Raw genomic sequence first — 19,562 nt, forward strand, 5'->3', positions numbered from 1 at the left:
TTCTCCTTGCCTCAGGACCCTGCGGCTTAGAAAGTCTGCCTTCATGTTGTCTTTCTGTCTGATATGGAGCGCAGTTAAAGATTGAAAATTTCTCTCGGCTATTTGAAATAGACGTTCTGTTATCCGCATCAGGGCCTCGGCGTGTGTTCCACCTTGGTGGTTGATATAGGCTACTGCTACCTGGTTGTCCGAGAGGATCCTCACATGATGACCCTGTAGGTACATAATGAGTTTTTTAACTGCCAACTCAATCGTCAACAGCTCCCTCTGGTTAGGCGAGGTCTCCGTTTTAGGGTCCCATTGTCCCTGGACCACTATGTCCCCCATATGGGCCCCCCAACCTGAGGGGCTAGCATCGGTGGTTATTATACGGGTTATCTGCATCACCCAGGGCACCCCTGAGGATAAGTTGTTCTTGTCAAGCCACCATCTAAGAGATGTAAGGGTCAAAGTACTCAAAGATATCTGACCTTGTAAAGACCCCTCTAAGGCCCTGTCGCTAACTAGGACGTCCTTCTGAAGGGATCTAGTGTGAAACTGCGCCCACCTGACTGCTGGCATACTTGAGGTAAGAGAACCTAACAGTGACATGGCTTGCCTGAGGGTCATGGAGGGTCTATCAATTGCCTGAAGTACCTGCTGTTGAATGCGTTCTAACTTATCTGATGGCAGAAGACACTGCTGGGTTTCTGAATTTAACAGTAGGCCCAGGAATTTTTGGACTCTTAGGGGCTGAAATCGGGATTTCTCGTAATTTATTATCCACCCGAGGTGCTCTAGTCTGGACCTAGTCTTTTCTATCTGAGAAACAATGCTTCACCGAATTTCCTACAATCAAAAAATCGTCTAAATACGGGACAATCAGGATATTCGCCTCTCGTAGATGAGCCATGACTTCGGCCACTATCTTCGTAAATACCCGGGGGGCCTCTGAGAGACCAAAAGGGAGAGCCCTAAACTGAAAGCGACAGATTAAACCGTCCACTGAAACTGCCACTCTCAGGAACTGCTGGAAGTCTGCGTGGATAGGCACATGATAGTACGTGTCTTTCAAATCCACGAATGCCACGAAACACCCTTTAAACAACATCTTTATTGCTGAATTGATAGACTCCATCTTAAAAGGTTCGGTTAACCAAGAATTCATTAAGGGAACGCAAATTAATAATGGTTCTAAATGATTTATCTGGCTTTTGGATCAGGAATAGGGGAGAGTAGAAGCCTCTACTTCTCTCAGATTCCAAAACCTCCACCAGGACCTTTTTAAGACAGAGTCAAGACTTCTGCTTCTAAAGCCGTTTGTTCAAGTGGCGAAGATCGTAAGGGAGTTAGTTTAAAGGTATCCCGGGGAACATAACTAAACTCCAGCCTGAGTCGGGTGGATATTACGTTCCGCACCCAGTCACTATTGGTGATGTGAAGCCAAGCTGGGAGGAAGGCTGACAGTCTACCTCCCACAGGAATCGCTAGTCATTGGCCAGGTTTCTTTCGCTCTCTTGAAGAATGCCTGAACATAAAGCCTGTACCTCTCCTCCTTCTATCTTCCCATCTGGGACAGTCTCTATTAGGTGATGGGTTGCGCCTTCTTACCTGACCGAATTTCCTTCTAATGAACGAACGTCGGTAGGATGCGGACTACAGATTAGGGAACTTCTTTTTGTCGTCCTCTGCGTTATCCATCAATTCATCCAGGACTGTTCCGAACAAATATTCTCCTTCGCACGGGATAGTGCAGAGTTTTGACCTGGATTGGATGTCTCCCGGCCAGCACTTTAGCCACAGGGCTCTATGAGCTGCATTAGAAAGTCCTGCTGCCCTAGCGGCCAATCTAACTGCATCAGCTGAGACATCCACTAGGAAGGCTGCGGCCTCCTGGATTACTGGTAGGGCACCCAAAATTGTCTGTCTAGGTGTACCGTTTTAATTGAGACTCCAGTTGGTCAAACCAGATCATCATGGACCTGGCCGTACATGTTGAGGCTACTGCTGGTCTTAGGGATCCGGCTGCCATCTCCCAAGTGCCTTTAAGGAAGGTGTCTGCCTTCCTGTCTAGGGGGTCTTTAAGGGTCCCCATGTCCTCGAAGGGCAGTGAGGCTCTTTTTGATGCCTTGGCGACTGCCGCATCCAATTTAGGGGCCTTGTCCCAAGTGCTAGCTGCCGGATCATCAAAGGGGTATCTACGTTTGAGGGCAGGTGGTAGTGAACTTCTCTTGTCTGGCTTCTTCCATTCTCTACAGATTAGATCCTGAATCTTTTCGTTCAAAGGGAAGGCCCTCGTGCCTTTTCTGATCCACCCCGCCGAACACGACATCCTGCATGAATAACTGTGGCATGGGCTCCTCCACCTCCATTGTTCCTCTCACCGCTTTCACCAGCTTGTCCACCCGGTCTAATGGTAGACAGAACCGACCGGAATCCTCTTCCTCTGAGGAGGACGAGGGGGATGAGCCATAGGAGTTCTTATTTCTCCTCCATTCCGCCGAGGAATCTGACTCAAAAAGGTTCACAACCCCTGAGCTTCCTGCTTGGGACAGGGTTTTCAGGGTTTCTCTCATTTCTGCCCTGACTATTTTTTAGGCTTGCAGCGATTTTAGGCGATTCCTCTGCCACCATCTGCTGGATACGGGGGGGGGGGGGGCACAACTTTTTTGGGGCATGAGTCAGGTAGTGGGCATGCACAAAGAGCGCATTCCCTGTATTTTGCCTTACTCGTGGCCTTCTTCCCCTGGGAATAAAAACATAGAGGGAGGTTCCATCACTTCCATTGCTACTATGAAGTACCGGAGAATGAGAGGGATTTTTCTCAGTCGATGCTCCCGTCTGTCTGGAGGAGCTTTTATGACTGGATTGGTCACTCCGTTTGGTGTCCCACGACTCCTTTTTCCTTTGCTTGACCTGCCGAAGGTCCTCTAGGGGCGGCAGTTTTGATTGCCGCTGCTGCTGCTCTTGTTCGCTCTCCATCATCGCATGCAATGATGTGGCCAGAAGCATGGAACCCCCGTGGGCCCTGCTTAAATACCCCTCCTCCAGTCAGCAGACATGCCACGCCCCCCGATTGGTCTCCTCCCCCAGCTGGCGCAGCTATTGGCTCCCGAGCCGGCGCTTACCGACACTTGTCCCGATGGGTGCCGCCATCTTCGATCTTCCGCGCCTGCGCAGTGGCGCCGCTGACCCGGAAGCGCCCCCAGGCTCCACCCCCGACATCACCGAGGCCCCACACACACTTCCTGTGTAACCACAATGCCCGGACATTCTCCTGCAGCGCTCCCGGACACAGAGTTGCGCTGGCACACCGACCCCAGCCACTGCGCCGCTGGAGCAAGGGAGACCCCGGGGGCATACTTACCGGCGGCGTCTTCCTAACAGAGGCGGATATCCTTCGGACACCGCTCCCTGCTGCAAACGCCACCGCCGTGCAGCCCAGCGAGGACCACCATGGCATCTCCAGGAGCTCCGCACCTGGCCGAAGTAGGAGACCCCCCCGCTGTATCGACCGGTCGGCCTGGGATCCTCTTCGGATTCCATCTGTAGGATCCCGTCCCCTCAGGAACAGGAAACCAACTGATGCGTGGGAGAGGTGCCACCCTTTTATATCTGTAGGTTTCCTGTTCCTGAAGGGCGGATCCCCTCTCTCGTGGTGCGGTCATGGGAGTCCGAATAAAGTGTAAATAGGCTTCGGGGAAAAGGAGTTAATAAAGATATGGATTCTCTTCTGAACCATAACTAACACATGTAATTGGTTTGGGGAGGGGGGAGGTAGAATGAGAAGATAAATTCCCATTACATCAAACTACCCAATATTTACATTTTTATATTATCTGTTGGGGTACAAAACAGGGGGACCGTATACACATTGGATAGTTGGCTGATCCTGCATGTTTGTTACTTTTAAAGGTGGCGGTAGGTCATTTTCCAATTTTCTGTCAGTAGTTCACGTATATGGACAACTTTATAAAGATACAAAATGACTGCACTACTACATCTATACAAATCAAATGATCACACTGTATTCTCACCAGTAATGCACCCCTTATTAAGTCACAGACTCCAGTCACTCTTCCTTGCAGAGTATACAATGATCATTACATTTCTCTCACCAATAAACTATTTTCGTTCTCGCTCCAAAGATTCTACATACGTGGCAGCATTCTGCTGAATCAAGTACCTTTCAGTAAAAGCAATGGAAATAAATAAAAGTGCCTCCTCAATGCCCAGATTTCCTGCTGTTTTGCTCTACTGGAAATGACTATATTATAAAGAATCTTGAAGAAAATCGGATTATACTGTAATTCAATGTATTGTCTGTGGTGTAAACAAAACACAACACAGGCAGAACTAAACTAAGCAAACTAGACATATCCTTTCTTGTGTGAGTCAAACCAGACATTAAGTAAACATATCACAAATCACAAGCAAATAGCCTTACATGTGATATGCCCAGTGTCACAATAACCAGGGACGGAGCTGCAGAAGAGAAATGTATATTTCTTTCTAGAACAATGTACAATGAAGCAGATTCCTATGTATCAACGGGTTATTTGTTCTAATGAAAGCATGTGTCTTGTGATCCAATATTGGTTGATAACAACCTAAGCATTAAGCATGTGTTTCCAGGGTCATAAAGTAGGCAATAGGATGCATGGACAGGACGGTTGTCATCTTGATGAAACAACCCCTTTAATACTTCGATTGGAAAAGACCTTTAGAAAATACTGTCATGCGAGGTAAACAAATACTGTGACCACCTAACAATGGGATGCATCTTAGGTTGTGTGCACATGGTGCGTTTTTTTTCTGCACGGAACTGGCCCAAAAGCACTAGGGAAGCCTACTGTCAGCAAAGTCAAAGAGAAACCTGAAGTGCTGTGCACATGATCATTAGTTTTTCTTTCAGGGTTTGTGATGCTTTGAAATCCGCAGCATGTCAATTCTCTGTGCGTTTTTCACCCATTGAGTTCAATTGAGTCAGTCAAATACGCAGCAAAAACGCAGGTATAAAAATGTTTGCGGATTTGCTGAGTTTTTGCAGACTGTCTATGATGTTTCCCACACTGTCATTTGTGTGACAGTGCGAGAAATACTGGCGGTTTTGATTGACGGTACCGTTACAGCAAGTAAGATCATTACGGTCAGTTAGAGTGCTGCTGGGTCACAGGTGTTGGCTGATTAGAGACTACTACTCCCATCAGCCGACACCTGCGGTCACTGATTACAAGGGGAGCAGGCAGTGGCTGATGGCCGTAGTCATCACCAGGCACCTGTGCGCAAAGTAAAAAAAAAAGTTAAAATAAAACAAAAAAAAAAACACTCTCCTTACACCTACTTCCTGAAGCCCTTGTCTCCTATAAAAAATAAAAAAATCTCCATATACTTCCTTAACGCCTAATCCCTGATGCTCATGCCACCTGGAAACATTAAAAAAATAAACCACCATTATCCCTCACCTATCCACCATGATCCATGCTGTTCCGCAACGATTCGAATCACTTGTAAAAGTAGTCACATCAGCTGATGCAACTGCTCTACCCGGCAGCCAGCTACACACTGACAGGAGCATATAATCACTCCTACAGTGTGTAGCGCTGAGCTGCGATGAGAAAGTTCACCAGCTGATGAGCCCCAGTGAATTTTCTCATGCAGTGGTGCCGTAAGTTAGGTCACCAGGGCTCATCAGCTGATGAACTACGGTGAACTTTCTCACAGCAGCTCAGCGCTAGACTCTGCAGGAGTGATTACCTCCTGTGTCAGTGTGACCCTGCTATCCTTGAGGAGTCACATCAGTGACTGCTCTCAAAGTCATCAGGATTGTCATGGGACATTATAGATTATCTTTTTATTTTGGACAGGTGAGGAATATGGTTATTTTAATTCATTTACAGGTGAAATTGGCTTCAGTGGACTGGGCGATGACAGGATTATGGCTTAGGCTGGAGTCACACACAACCATTAAAAATTCGGACCGATTTTAACGGTACGAAATCGCACAAAGATTTCTTGTCCAGGGATCCGTCTGTCATCCCATTTTCCGGCGATGAACCGATTTTATTCGCATCTAAGCATCAAATTGACATCCAATGCCAATGCCTGATCCTCTTTTCTGTTGACTTGGAGAAGTCTTGCGATTTTATCGCAAGTCACACTTGTGGTCTGTTTGTAATCCGATTTTTAATCGCATTCATAGACTTGCATTGGCGAATCCGATCCGAAAATCGGTGACAATCGCAGCATGCTGCGATTGTCTCAGTCCGAGGAACGGATCCGATAAAAAAACCTATGATGGGAGCAGCACCATAGAATAACATTGGGACGAATGCAATGCGATTTTTTATCGCATTGGATTCGTCCGATTTAATCGCTAGTGTGACTCCGGCCTTAGAGTTAATAAAGGAGTCTGTGTCATTTGATGAAATATAGGACATTAGTCTAGGTGGTTTTTTTTATACAATATCACCATAGCGTTAGTAATGGGGGCATCTAATAGGTGCCTCTCCATTACTAACCTCTGGGCTTGATGTCACCTGATAATACAAAGGCGACATCAACCCCCCCAACTATCACCCCACTTGCCACCTCACCAGGGCAAGTGGGAAAAGCAAGATTAAGTGCCAGAATTGGGGCATCTTATGGGGGGGTGATGTTTTTACTCTGGGAGGTGGCCAAAAATCCATAGCCCCTTCCTAGCCTATTAATATCAGCCCACAGCTGTCTGCCTAGCATTTGCTGGTTATTAAATATAGGTGGACCCAACGTCATTTTTTGGGGGGGGTTCACCATTTTAATAACCAGTAAAGGCTAAGAATACAGGTGTGAACTTATATTAAAGTGGGAAGCTCCATGGGTATTACCCCCTTCTCATGTCGGGTTTTCAAGGACATGGGTGTGCAAAAATCGAACGCTACTTGCATGTTCCATATGCCATCTATTTTTTTTTCTTTTTGCACCCATTAACTTGTATTGGCAAGTCTCGTCCGATATAAAAGGACCATCGCAGCATGCTTCGATTTTTTTTTCTCTGTCCGAATTCAGCTAAGAAAAAAAAAAAAAAATGAGCAGGGACTCCTAGATTAACACTGATCAGAGTGTGGTCCTTTTTTTATTGGATTGCTCTTGTGCATTTTTCTTGCAGATGAGTGAGCCCTAATAACCCCACATGCTTCACCGCCGCCAGATGTTGCGGTGCACACCGAGGTTTGCCAGTTGCTGTCTGGTTACAGCCTATGTAAGTTCATTCTGTGAATGCTCCTACATAGTCTGGTGACAATGTGGGACATCTCTAACAGTTGGATTACCGGCGGACCTGGGGTGAGTTTATTGGGTTAATTTAAATGATTAAAGAATGTGTCTATTTTATTTCAAATAAAATCTCTTATCTCATTAGTAAAGAGGATGCCTCTGGCTGACAATTATTCATTACTAAACTAAGAGATGGCGTCAGCAACAGCTGCTGACACCAACCCCTAATCCAATTACACTGATGTGACTGCACCATCAGGAAGAGCCAGGGTTACGTGCCGGAAGTGGAGCTTTAAATATGAAGTGCCATTTCTGGGGCAGCTGAGGGCTGGTATTCTTAGCCTGGGATGAGGCAAATAAACATGAAAAAAAGAAGAGGTTGAACAAGGAAATTGCACCACAACACTTTTTTTTATTTTTTCAATAAAATATTTTTTCAAAATATCTTTACTTAGCGCCAAAAAGTATTTATTGCTGTACTAAACCGCATAAAAAAACGCATTTAAAAACACGCATTTTTCGTTGCGGTTTTGCTGCCAACAAATTCCTAGAGATGCAGAAATTTATGCAATCAAATACTCAATGTATGTGTAGGGAAGGTGACCTGACGGACGGACGGACGGACGGACTAGTCAGAGTGAAGAAGGAAAGGTTTGCACAGTGTAGGTAGGTGTCAGTTATTACAGTAGGGAAACAGCTAGGAAAGTGTAGTGGACGTGCAGTACCTTGGGTTGACCATTAGATGGCAGGGAGGAGTGTGAGCAAAGGACTTGACATCAGCTTAGGGCTTTAGAAACCGTTGGTCATGGGGGGCGTGGTGACAGTGACAGTTTCAAGGAACCGGGTTAGCTATAAATACTGAGGGAGGGTTCCAGAAAGTTCCAGTCCCCAGGGGGAGCCTCAGTGACAGGAGGACTGCTACAGTCTGTGCGCTGTGAGGTGAATCCAGACCAGGGGGACTGAGGAGAGAGAACAACAGGGGGGTGGTCCTGACAGATACACCGCAACAGAGACGAGTTAAAAGGGAATAGGCACACCGTGTAGAGTACGACGTCTGACCAGTGAACGGACTGTTGGTGATTTGGCTTAGGGCAGCCACAGTGTCAGAAGCTGTAACTACGTCAGGAAAGGAGAAAGGACAGGACGTATATATAGGTCCCCGGCGAGAAACACGGTGTGTGAAGCGGCTCTGGATATAGAGGGCCATGAGTGAGGTACTGTGCTGTGTCGTGAAGTGGCTCTGGATGCGGAGGGCCGAGAGAGAGCGATATGGCGATGTGTTGCGAGGGCCGTCAGACGGACGGCATGCAGAAATAAACTTGGACCTGTTGTACCCAGTACCTGCCTCCATCTTGTCTCCCCAGCTCAGCCCACCAACCCTACATTTGGCGTAGTCGGCAGGATCGCCGCCGCTATTACATCATCTTCTGCGGCAGGCCTGCCTCAAAGAATGGAAAAGGACTTTGACTGTGCTGCTTGGATTATAAATACCTGTGGATTACAATTGGCTTACCTGTGGATTACAAATTGGGAGCGCTGTGGTGACTACGTGGTGCTGACAGAAGATCCGGGGCGGTATCAGGAGCTGCGCAAGATGGCAGCATTACTACAGCACAGGGGAGAGGTCAGGGTGTTTGCAGTCGTGTTGAATGGACTGGGACCCCCTCCAACTACCCCCGTGGACAGCAGTATGTGCCCGGAGGCCGACGCTCCCATGTACTGGACCCTGGCAGATGGGTGGAAAGGCCTGCCGACGCCCCACCCAGCAGGAGGAGTGGCACAGAAGAAGGACTTGGATGTGGCTGTTTGGCGCTATTCGATTGCTGCCCCACGGACGGTATGAGACGCTCTGGGTGTCGGGGCCCCGGCCGCCTAGAGTGGCAGTGGCGGCAGGGGATGGAGCTGTGCCAGGAGTCGCCCTCAGGACCACGGGCAGGTAGCGGGACGCTAGGCTGGGGAGCGGAGCCTGAGCGGAGTCAGCGAGAGCGGCCGCCACCAATACCGGCAGAGGACTTCCCAGCTGAGCCCCCGAGTCTGGGGGAAAGGCCCGCAGGACAGTGGAGCGGGGGACAGAGGCTGCGGGGGAAGCCGCGTGTTGATGTGATGAAGGCCGCAGCGCCGGGGAAGGTGAGAGTACCCCCGGCACCACCAGTGCCTCCGCAAGCGGCCCCATCATTCTGCCACAGCATGCGGTCTCCAGCATACCGGAAGGTCGGGCTGCAGAGGATCCTATGATATACGCAGAGTTGAGTGAGGCCCCTGCCCCCATCCCTGAGCCATCCCGCCCGGAGTCACCAGGGCGGAGCTTGTTGACAGAAGATGTGTCTGTGCTATCTCGGCCGGAAAAACCGCCATCACCAGAACCGGCTGTCATTCCGACTCTGCTGGAAGAATTGGATGCGGCCTACCCTGCGGCCGCGGTGATGCCTGCATTAGAACCGGCTGTGGCCTGTGTGACAGGCCCTGTGGACCAGCCCCCCGGAAACACGGCTGCTCCCATCCGCCACCCGGCCCCAGCGGCTGCTGAGCCGCAGAAATCATCGGCCGCCTCTGATCCACGCCCTTTCTCGGCAAGGTCCCACCCACCGGACTCTGGAACTGGCGCGACCCCCTCTGTCTGGGTGGCGGAGGTGATAAAACAAAAGAAGATCCGGGAGCAGGAGGTATGGAGCCTGCTTCACTCAAAAGGGGAGGCTGGCATGGCGGTGGAAAGATCCCGGGGACGGCTGGTGTACACCAACACGGACAGGGGGTACGGTTTCATTCGTGACCAGTCTGGCCAGAAAGTGTATGTGAATGTAGCATCCATACGTCATGGCCGGGCCCTGAAAGAAGGGGACTTCGTCTCCTACTATAAAGAATACTGCCCCCGCGGGTATTATGCAGTGGCAGTACTGGCGGAGTTTGAGCAAAGCAGACCCCCGTGAAAAAGGACTGATATGGACACTCTCGGTTCCCCCAGGAGTTCCACGGCTGTGGAGCCCTCACCTCTGTCCACTGAGAGTGGGATAGACTGTCAGGAGTTCGATGCACCGTTGTGCAGGTTATAAGGACAGTTGCATTTAGGAAAAAATGTTTTTGTTGTTGTTTATCTGATGCAACTATTTTCTCTCTCTTTCTTTCTTCTTTCTATGTTCTTTATATACGAAAATATGTTTACCTGACAGAACGGGCATACGGAAAAGCGGAGGAGTGTCCAGGTCCAAGGAAGGGGGGGGGGGGGGGGGAGAAAGAGGATCTGCCATGTTATGTTGTTATATGTTGGTTTTAAAAGCAAAGGAAAATGAAAAAAAAAAAATATAAAAATGGGGTACTTGTGATATTGTAAAGTTGTTTTGGTGTACAATATGCACAAGAAAATGCAACAGGTCCGGGTAAGGGAAGGTCTGCGGGACCAAAGGAAAGTGTGAGATCCGGTAGGGATCTAAGAGTTGAGGAGGTCTGGGAGACCGGGACGCCGACCATGACATGTAATTGAAAGAAAGGAAAATGAGTTGGAAGACGTGAGGAAGACAGCCGTCCTAGGTCAGGTCCCCAACACCACGGACACCCCTAAAGGAGGAAGGTGGGCGCTGGTAATGATCTGGAAGGTAAGAGACCTCGATCATGGCGTACCGAATAGTGAAGGTGACAGTAGGGGAGAGTAGGGGAAGGTACACGCCATAGAGAGAATATGGGTGTACCTAGCCCAACTTGAAAGACGTTGTCATGTGGCGTGCGCGCTGGTGAGTAGCAGTAGGCTGCTCAGAGCATAGTGCTCCCAGTATGGTTCGGCCCCCGCAGATGGTGGGTTTGGCTCAACAGCTGGTCCGACAACAGAATGTAGGTGTAGCTTCAGAACGACGAAGGCAGGGATGACGATTGTCGAGGACGACAATGGACAAAGGAAGGGAGAGTGTAGGGAAGGTGACCTGACTGACGGACGGACTAGTCAGAGTGAAGAAGGAAAGGTTTGCACAGTGTAGGTAGGTGTCAGTTATTACAGTAGGGAAACAGCTAGGAAAGTGTAGTGGACGTGCAGTACCTTGGGTTGACCATTAGATGGCAGGGAGGAGTGTGAGCAAAGGACTTGACATCAGCTTAGGGCTTTAGAAACCGTTGGTCATGGGGGGCGTGGTGACAGTGACAGTTTCAAGGAACCGGGTTAGCTATAAATACTGAGGGAGGGTTCCAGAAAGTTCCAGTCCCCAGGGGGAGCCTCAGTGACAGGAGGACTGCTACAGTCTGTGCGCTGTGAGGTGAATCCAGACCAGGGGGACTGAGGAGAGAGAACAACAGGGGGTGGTCCTGACAGATACACCGCAACAGAGACGAGTTAAAAGGGAATAGGCACCCCGTGTAGAGTACGACGTCTGACCAGTGAACGGACTGTTGGTGATTTGGCTTAGGGCAGCCACAGTGTCAGAAGCTGTAACTACGTCAGGAAAGGAGAAAGGACAGGACGTATATATACGTCCCCGGCGAGAAACACGGTGTGTGAATCGGCTCTGGATATAGAGGGCCATGAGTGAGGTACTGTGCTGTGTCGTGAAGCGGCTCTGGATGCGGAGGGCCGAGAGAGAGCGATATGGCGATGTGTTGCGAGGGCCGTCAGATGGACGGTGCACAGAAATAAACTTGGACCTGTTGTACCCAGTACCTGCCTCCATCTTGTCTCTGTTTCGTCTCTGCGCAGTAAGAGGAGGGACCACCCCCCCAGCTCGGCCCACCAACCCTACATTTGCACATACCATAGACTACAATGTTATGTAATACTTTCAGATAGAAAATATATTAATTGTGCTCTCATTCATGGTTGTGCTCCTGAAGTGGATTCCTAACAAAGAGAAGTAAAATGACAGCATACCTGTGAGGACAAACTTTTGGCAGATTAGACTAAATCTGACACCAGGTTTATGCTACCTAATATGAGAGCAACATGAGATATAGGCAGAGACCCTGATTCCAGCATTGTGTTACTGGGTTGCTTGCTGTAGTAATGATAAAGAAAAAATCACAGCTTTATCTGAAAGAGATTATGACTAGAGGACTAGTGTTGCCATGTAGTCCTCCAATATTCATAATCACTGTATAACCACACAACCCCCACTGATTGTGCATAGGCAAAAAACTGCCAGTCTACACAGAAATCTGTCAATTGGTCTCAAGTAGGCATATAAGGTCTAAAGTCATGTACAACAGTGCAAACTGTGACACTGTCTGCATCATTATAGTCAAGGGCTGATGTGGCCATGGCCTGTGTTAAACCAATTAATCAACAGGCATTAGGTTTTACACCAAAACCATATTTTCTGTTAGGCCAAGTACACACTTGGGTTTGGCAAGAGTGTGGAGGACTGTGTACCCGTGCGGTCGGCGGGCACGTCAAAACGCCGCATGCGGACACACCCGCATACAATGCATGTCCCTGCGTACACAATGTTAAAGATAGGTACACAGGACATCTGCAGAACTAGGCGGAGCTTAAGGGAAGCTGTGAGGAAGTAGGCAGGGATTAAGGGAAGAAGTACGCAGCCCTCCGCACTCTTGCCAAACGCAAGTGTGTACCCAGCCTTACAGTATTTTATATACACCACGGTACTGATGGGCAGTTTTATCGCCATGATTAACAACTAGTTCTTCGTATTGGTTCACTGACCTCAAGATTACATTTTTTCTACATAAGAAAAAGGAGCGCCTGGTCATAAAAATTACACAAACCCAGTTGCAAACAATGCGTAATCGTCAAGTGACTAACGTTAACAGGTTATGAACTTTGTAACTTACACAAAGATAAGCCGCACCACAGCAGAATAAAAATACTATTTTTCATGTATAGAGTATTTTGAGTTCAGAAGGAGTGTATTATTTGTGGTAATTTAGTTAAAGGGTTTGTGCAGGCATACAGTATTGATGACCTATTAACAAAATAGGTCATCAATAGCAGATCAGTGAGGATCTAACACCCCCACCCCCACTGTTCAGCTGGTTTCTGCTCCAGTGGCGGTCAGACAAACACCTCGAACGGAGCACAGCTCTAATTAAGGTGTAGCAGCTGCTGCCAGCCATTGCCGGCTTCTGCAGCGCAGCTTTTATATATAAAAGAAGAAGAGAAGCTGCACTGCAGTGTCCGAGCAATGCTGATCGATGGGAGTGCTAGGTATCCAACCCCCACTGATCTGCAACTGATGAAATATCCTGCAGAAAAGTCATCATTAACATTTGCAGGCATCATCCCTTCATAATACGAGTATACAGTGGGTATGGAAAGTATTCAGACCCCTTTAAATTTTTCACTCTGTTTCATGGCAGCCATTTGGTAAATTCTAAAAAGTTCATTTTTCTCTCTCACTAATGTACACTCTGCACCCCATCTTAACTGAAAAAAAAAACAGAAATGTAGATATTTTCTTTAATAAATTTGCAAATAACTGAAATATCACATGGTCATAAGTGTTCAGACCCTTTGCTCAGACACTCATTTAAGGTACATGCTGTCCATTTCCTTGTGATCCTCCTTGAGATGGTTCTACTCCTTCATTGGAGTCCACCTGTGTTTATTTAAACTGATAGGACTTGATTTGTAAAAGGCAAACACCTGTCTACATAAGACCACACAGCGCAAGTCAGACCAAATGAGAATCATGAGGTCAAAAGGAACTGGCCAAGGAGCTCAGAGACAGAATTGTGGCAAGGCACACATCTGGCCAAGGTTACAAAAGAATTTCTGCAGTACTCAAGGTTCCTAAAAACACAGTGGCCTTCATAATCCTTAAATAAAAGAAGTTTGAGACCACCAGAAGTCTTCCTAGACCTGGCCATCCAGCCAAACTGAGCAATCATGGGAGAATAGCCTTGGTGAGAGATAAAGAAGAACCCCAAGATCACTGTGGCTGAGCTCCACAGATGCAGTAGGGAGATGGGAGAAAGTTCCACAAAGTCACTGCAGCCCTCCACCAGTCGGGCCCAGACTATGAGAAATAAGATTCTCTGGTCTGAGGAGACGTAGATAGAACTTTTTGGTGATAATTCTAAGTGGTATGTGTGGAGAAAACCAGGCACTACTCATCACCTACCCAGTACAATCTCAACAGTGAAACATGGTGGTGGCAGCATCATGCTATGGGTGTGCTTTTCAGCTGCAGGGACAGGACTACTGGTTGCAATTGAAGTAAACATGAATGCCGAGTGCTCTGGACCTCAGACTTGGCCGAAGGGTCACCTTCCAACAAGACAAAGACCCTAAGCACACAGCTAAAATAACAAAGGAGTAGCTTTAGAACAACTCTGTGACCATTCTTGTCTAGCCCAGCAATTATTATACAGTTAAATGAAAAATGTTAATTTTCCCCATTTCAATTGTTTAATTTTATCTGTTAAAGTGAGAATAATAACCAATCACCTGAAAATGTTCAAAAATAAATTTGTCATTTAAAAACATAGGTGATTTGGCCTAAGCCAACACCTTGTGTGGAATGATATCATCTAGATTACAAGTGGATAAACATCCCTTCCTAAATCCTAGGAGGCGAGTATAATGTGCTGGCCACTCATCAATTACGGTGTTCGGAAGCGGAGGATATGAACATCATATAGTCACAGTGTCCACAGATGGTTAAAGAGATCGAAAAGGGCACTCTGAAAGGACAGCCTAACAATATGTAGTATAAAATAAATTACTCTAATCCTAAACAAGGCTATTACCAAATGATAGGAGTGTCAGATCCTAGTGCCACCCTGCATTGTAGTACCAGAAATCAAAGCAGGTAGGCACCCCACACAACAGGCCATGAATACGGTCACAGGTCCCGCTCAATATACATGACCCAGAAATACGAAATTACAATAGGGAACAAGGAAATATCTCAGCTGCCATACTGAAAAACAGTGTCACCCGTATAGACCATAAAAACATAATCAGTGCTTAGCATACAAGTCTCTAAATAGAGGCATAGAAGTAAATGATAAAATCTGCTTCGTGTAATAGGCATATTGAAGTTCTCATAAAGCCAGACCCATAAGGTAGGTACCACTTGCAATATCCCAATGCTTTTCCCCAACGTGTTGTTCATCTCCTTGGTAGATAAGGTGTTTTGTTAGCTTACACAGCATTTTTTTACAGATGGGGCAGCAAAGAAAAAATAGCAATACTGAAGTTTACATTTTTCTATCTCTTTAAGGTGTTTATTTTCTTAATATCTATTACTGAGCCAGGAAAAGTATGGTGGTGAATTATATATATGTACAGTTGTACTCAAAAGTTAACATACCCTGCAGAATTTTTGGTTTCTTGGCTTTTTTACAGAGAATATAAATGATAACATCAAAACTTTTTCTCCACTCATGATCAGTGGTTGGGTGAAGCCATTTATTGTCAAACTACTGTGCTCTCTCTTTTGGTGCCTGGAGCTTGTTTATCTGATTCTTAATCCCTAAATGATCACCAATTCGCCTTTTAACGGTGGCACAAATAAGTAACTGTATAGCACCCCCCCAGCGTCAGAAAATCTCCTAGGTCATGGCTACCGGGGTAGTTGAGACTCTGGAGAACATGATACGGGTCAGTTTTTACCGTCCAGTCACAAAAAAAAAGGCCGGTTCTCCATTCATTTTGGTTTGGGTTCAGCTGAGTTTAGGGTTGGGTTTAGGGCTGTGTTAGGGTTGGAGTTAGAATTGGGGGGTTTCCACTGTTTGGGCACATCAGGGGGTTTCCAAGGGCGACATAGTGCTTGCCATCGATTCCAGCCAATTCTGCATTTAAAAAGTCAAATTGGTGCTCCCTTCCTTCTCCTGCCATGCACCCAAACAGTGGATTTCCTCCACATATGGGGTATCTGTGTACTCAGGAGAAATTGCATAACAAATTTTATGGCCAATTTTCTGCCGATACCCTTATAAAAATAAAGAAGTTTGGGTTTAAACAGTAAATTTTTTGTGAAAAAAAGTTAAGTTATTTTTCTATCTTTACATCCTAACCACTTTTGTAATTTGCTTCACTGCACAAAACTGTACACTTTTTTTATCTAGCTAATCCCTAAATGTGTGTTTTTTCTTTCTTTTTTTTTTTTTTTTTTTTTAATTGTACTTCCTGTGACGTTCCGTTTGAGAAGAGTTTGAAACGTGACGTCACAGGAGGTTGGTGCTGCACAAACTCCATGCAGCGTCCATCGCCCCTCCTGGAACAGGGGGCAGCACTGCAGTTATCCACTAGTTTACTGCATTGCTGCCTCCTCTGAAGAAATCCTGGATACTGGGAGATTGACGCTGTGAGATGCGGGTGCAGAGCTGGCTCTCTGCTTCCAGCTAAGGAACGTAGCTTCTGTGAAAGAAGAAATCATCAGGGGGAGCAGACAGAAACAATGTGTGATACCAGCACAGCTCCATAATAATAAAAAAAAAAAATATACGGTACATTTTAGGTGCCGAAACATAACTAATGCCTAATATAAAGATATAATTCCAGTACATGAAGTCCATCTTGTGTGCGTAATTAATGTATTTAATAGTACTTTCTACATCTATGCCAGTAGGATGATGTCTCTTTTGTCCTTACTCCATTTACAAATATGTTACCAAAACAAACAGTGACATGAAAAAACTGTTCCTACATATACCAGATATTGACTGCTGAAGAAGATTTTAGGGGGACAAACAAATACCGTATTTTCCAGATTATAACACACACTTCAAATTTTGAGGAGAAAAATAGGAATTTTTTTTTTTTAATAAAATGGTGGTGCTTCTTATAATCCATGCGTCTCAGAATAATAGAATAGAATCGTAGAGTTGGAAGGGACCTCCTGGGCCATCTGGTCAAATCCCCTGCTCAAAGCAGGATTCGCTAAATCATCCAGCCTCTGTTTGAAGACTTCTATTGGAGGAGAACTCACCACCTCTCGTGGCAGCCTGTTCACTCATTGATCACTCTGTCAAAAAGTTTTTTCTAATATCTAATCTGTGTCTCCTCCCATTCAGTTTCATCCCATTGCTTCTAGTCTTTGCTTGTGCAAATGAGATTATTGCTTACCGGGGGTGGTGGCTGCAGTGAAGCGGGATCCCATGGTTCCTGCAGGAGGAGGCATGAGTTGGTTGATGCTGCAGGCCGCAGGCTGGGATGAGGGGGTGTCCAGATGTGCGGCGTGCCACTGCGGCTGTCTGGTGCTGCTGTGGTGTCCAGCGCTTCTGCCCGATGCTGCTGCGGGTGTCTCAGGTGCCCGGCGGTGCTACCAGGGCTGTGGAGTCGGAGTCGTGGAGTCGGAGTCGGTGCTCATTTTGGTGGAGTCGGAGTTGGAGTCGGTATAAAATGGACCGACTCCTAAAATATATAATAAATTGGGTACAGTAATTCAATGCAGGATGTGCTGAATATTTTTTCATAGGAGTTTGGGAAAGTTATGAAATGTCCTATAAATGGCTGTTATATTCCTGATCTAAGGCTACATTCACACACAACGTTTTTCCTGTGTTTTTTGAGGATATGTTTTTCAGCTGCAAAAGCTGATCATCTTTTTAAAAAACTGCATCACCTGAAAGGTTTTTGAGCTCATAGATAATGTTTTCAATAGCAAAAGCAGATTAGAAATCTGCTCTATCTATATATCCATTTATCCATATCTGTCTATCCATATCGTATCTGTACCAAAAAGAATGAAAACCGGGTAGTACACCAATATATATTCTGTTCTATCTAAACATCTTGATTATTGGATCATAAAAATGATTAAATGTCTGAGGTTCACATTGTACTACAATAAATTTTTTCAATTTTTCACTTAAATATAAGCAATATGTGTGGGAGTCGGAGTCGTGGAGTCGGAGTCGGAGTTGGAGTCGGTGTAAGGGAAATTGAGGAGTCGGAGTCGCAGGTTTGGCTTACCGACTCCACAGCCCTGGGTGCTACGGGGGTGTCCAGCGGCTCTGTCGACATTTTGTGAAAGGCCAGAGCCCTGGCAGTTCCATGTTTTCCTGTGCTGTGGACTCCGGGAAAATGGCCGCCGGGGGCGGCGCATGCGCAGATGGAGATCTCAGCACCAAGATCTCGAGAGATGAAACTTCAGCGCTGGCGGCCATTTTCCCAGAGTCCACCGCACAGGAAACCATGGAACTGCCGGGGATCTAGACTTTCACACAAGGTCAGCAGAATCCTGGCAGCACCGGAGACACCCGCAGCACTGCCAGACACCGCTCATTCCAGCCTGCAGCAACGGTACCGGTAAGTTATATACACATTATAAGATGCACCCCCATCTTCCCCCCCAAATTTGGGGGAAAAAAGTGTGTCTTTATAATCTGAAAAATACGGTACATAAGATGCGCCTACTTTATGCACACCTTTTAAACACATTAAAAGGTGCTGTCCCACGAACAAAGTTAAAGGGGTTATTCCCATCTCGAAGAGCCTGTTGCAACAAGTAGAAATGTAGAATAATTTTTCTGATTCCCTATTGTCTCTTTCCTCATGTGCAGGTATTGCAGGACCTTTGGTATCCATGTTTACGACTGCTAGCAATTAGCTATCTAACAGTCACTACATTAGTGGTCATAACCAGGAATACCCCAGGTCCTACAATGCCTGCACATGAGGAAAGAAACATAACGAATCAGAAAAACTATACTACATTTCTAATTGGAGATATTTGCTATTATTAATATTACACTTACTACATATTGGTATAGGATCTCGGAGATTAACTTTGCTTGTTGTACAACACCCTTTAATGTGTCTAAAAGGTTGGTTGGATTTAGAAAAAAAATGTTCCTGTGCAGAAACAATCTTGTGCCCTTGTGTACCGTGTAATGGCTGTGTCTGACCATACAGCAATATGGTCTGATCATACCACAGCTCTTGGGCAGGGGAAGGGAAGCAAAAAAACATATAGACATTACAGCATGGGATCGCAAATAATTCTTTGAGGTAAACATTTATATAAATAAATAAAAAAAAAATAAAAAAAAAAAAACAGGCAGAGCTTTACCTCACAGAAAGAATCAGCTGTGATCCTCTGCTGTAATGTCTGCATATTCTCTTGGTCCTCCCCCTGCCCAGGAGCTGTGGTATGATCAGACCATGCTTCTGCACGATCAGACACGGCCATTACACAGTACACAACAGGGGAACATTTATAGGATTATCTCAGCACAGGAACATTTTATTTTAAACACATCCTATTGTGGAAACTATTATTCCAAGATCTATTGATTATAATCAACCTTATAATTATCTATGTTAGTGGGAAAACCCCTTTAAGTGTTTCACAGTCCATCCATGTTGCAGAAACTTATACCTACACAAAATATAGCAAGGTGCACATTTGCATTATAATTTACTTCAATTTATGGTGTAAATTATA

The 19,562-nt window shown here is 46.2% G+C and overlaps 1 protein-coding gene across 1 annotated transcript in view; it reads right to left on the bottom strand.

The window, feature by feature from the left end:
- Positions 1 to 19,562, bottom strand: part of TSPAN12 (tetraspanin 12) — a 344,082-nt gene that overhangs the window by 289,655 nt on the left and 34,865 nt on the right. The gene's annotated exons all lie outside the window — the stretch shown is intronic.

The sequence above is a fragment of the Dendrobates tinctorius genome, unplaced genomic scaffold (assembly GCF_039654945.1).
Source record: "Dendrobates tinctorius isolate UK_male_01 unplaced genomic scaffold, ASM3965494v1 ptg000035l, whole genome shotgun sequence".
Lineage (NCBI taxonomy): Eukaryota > Metazoa > Chordata > Amphibia > Anura > Dendrobatidae > Dendrobates > Dendrobates tinctorius.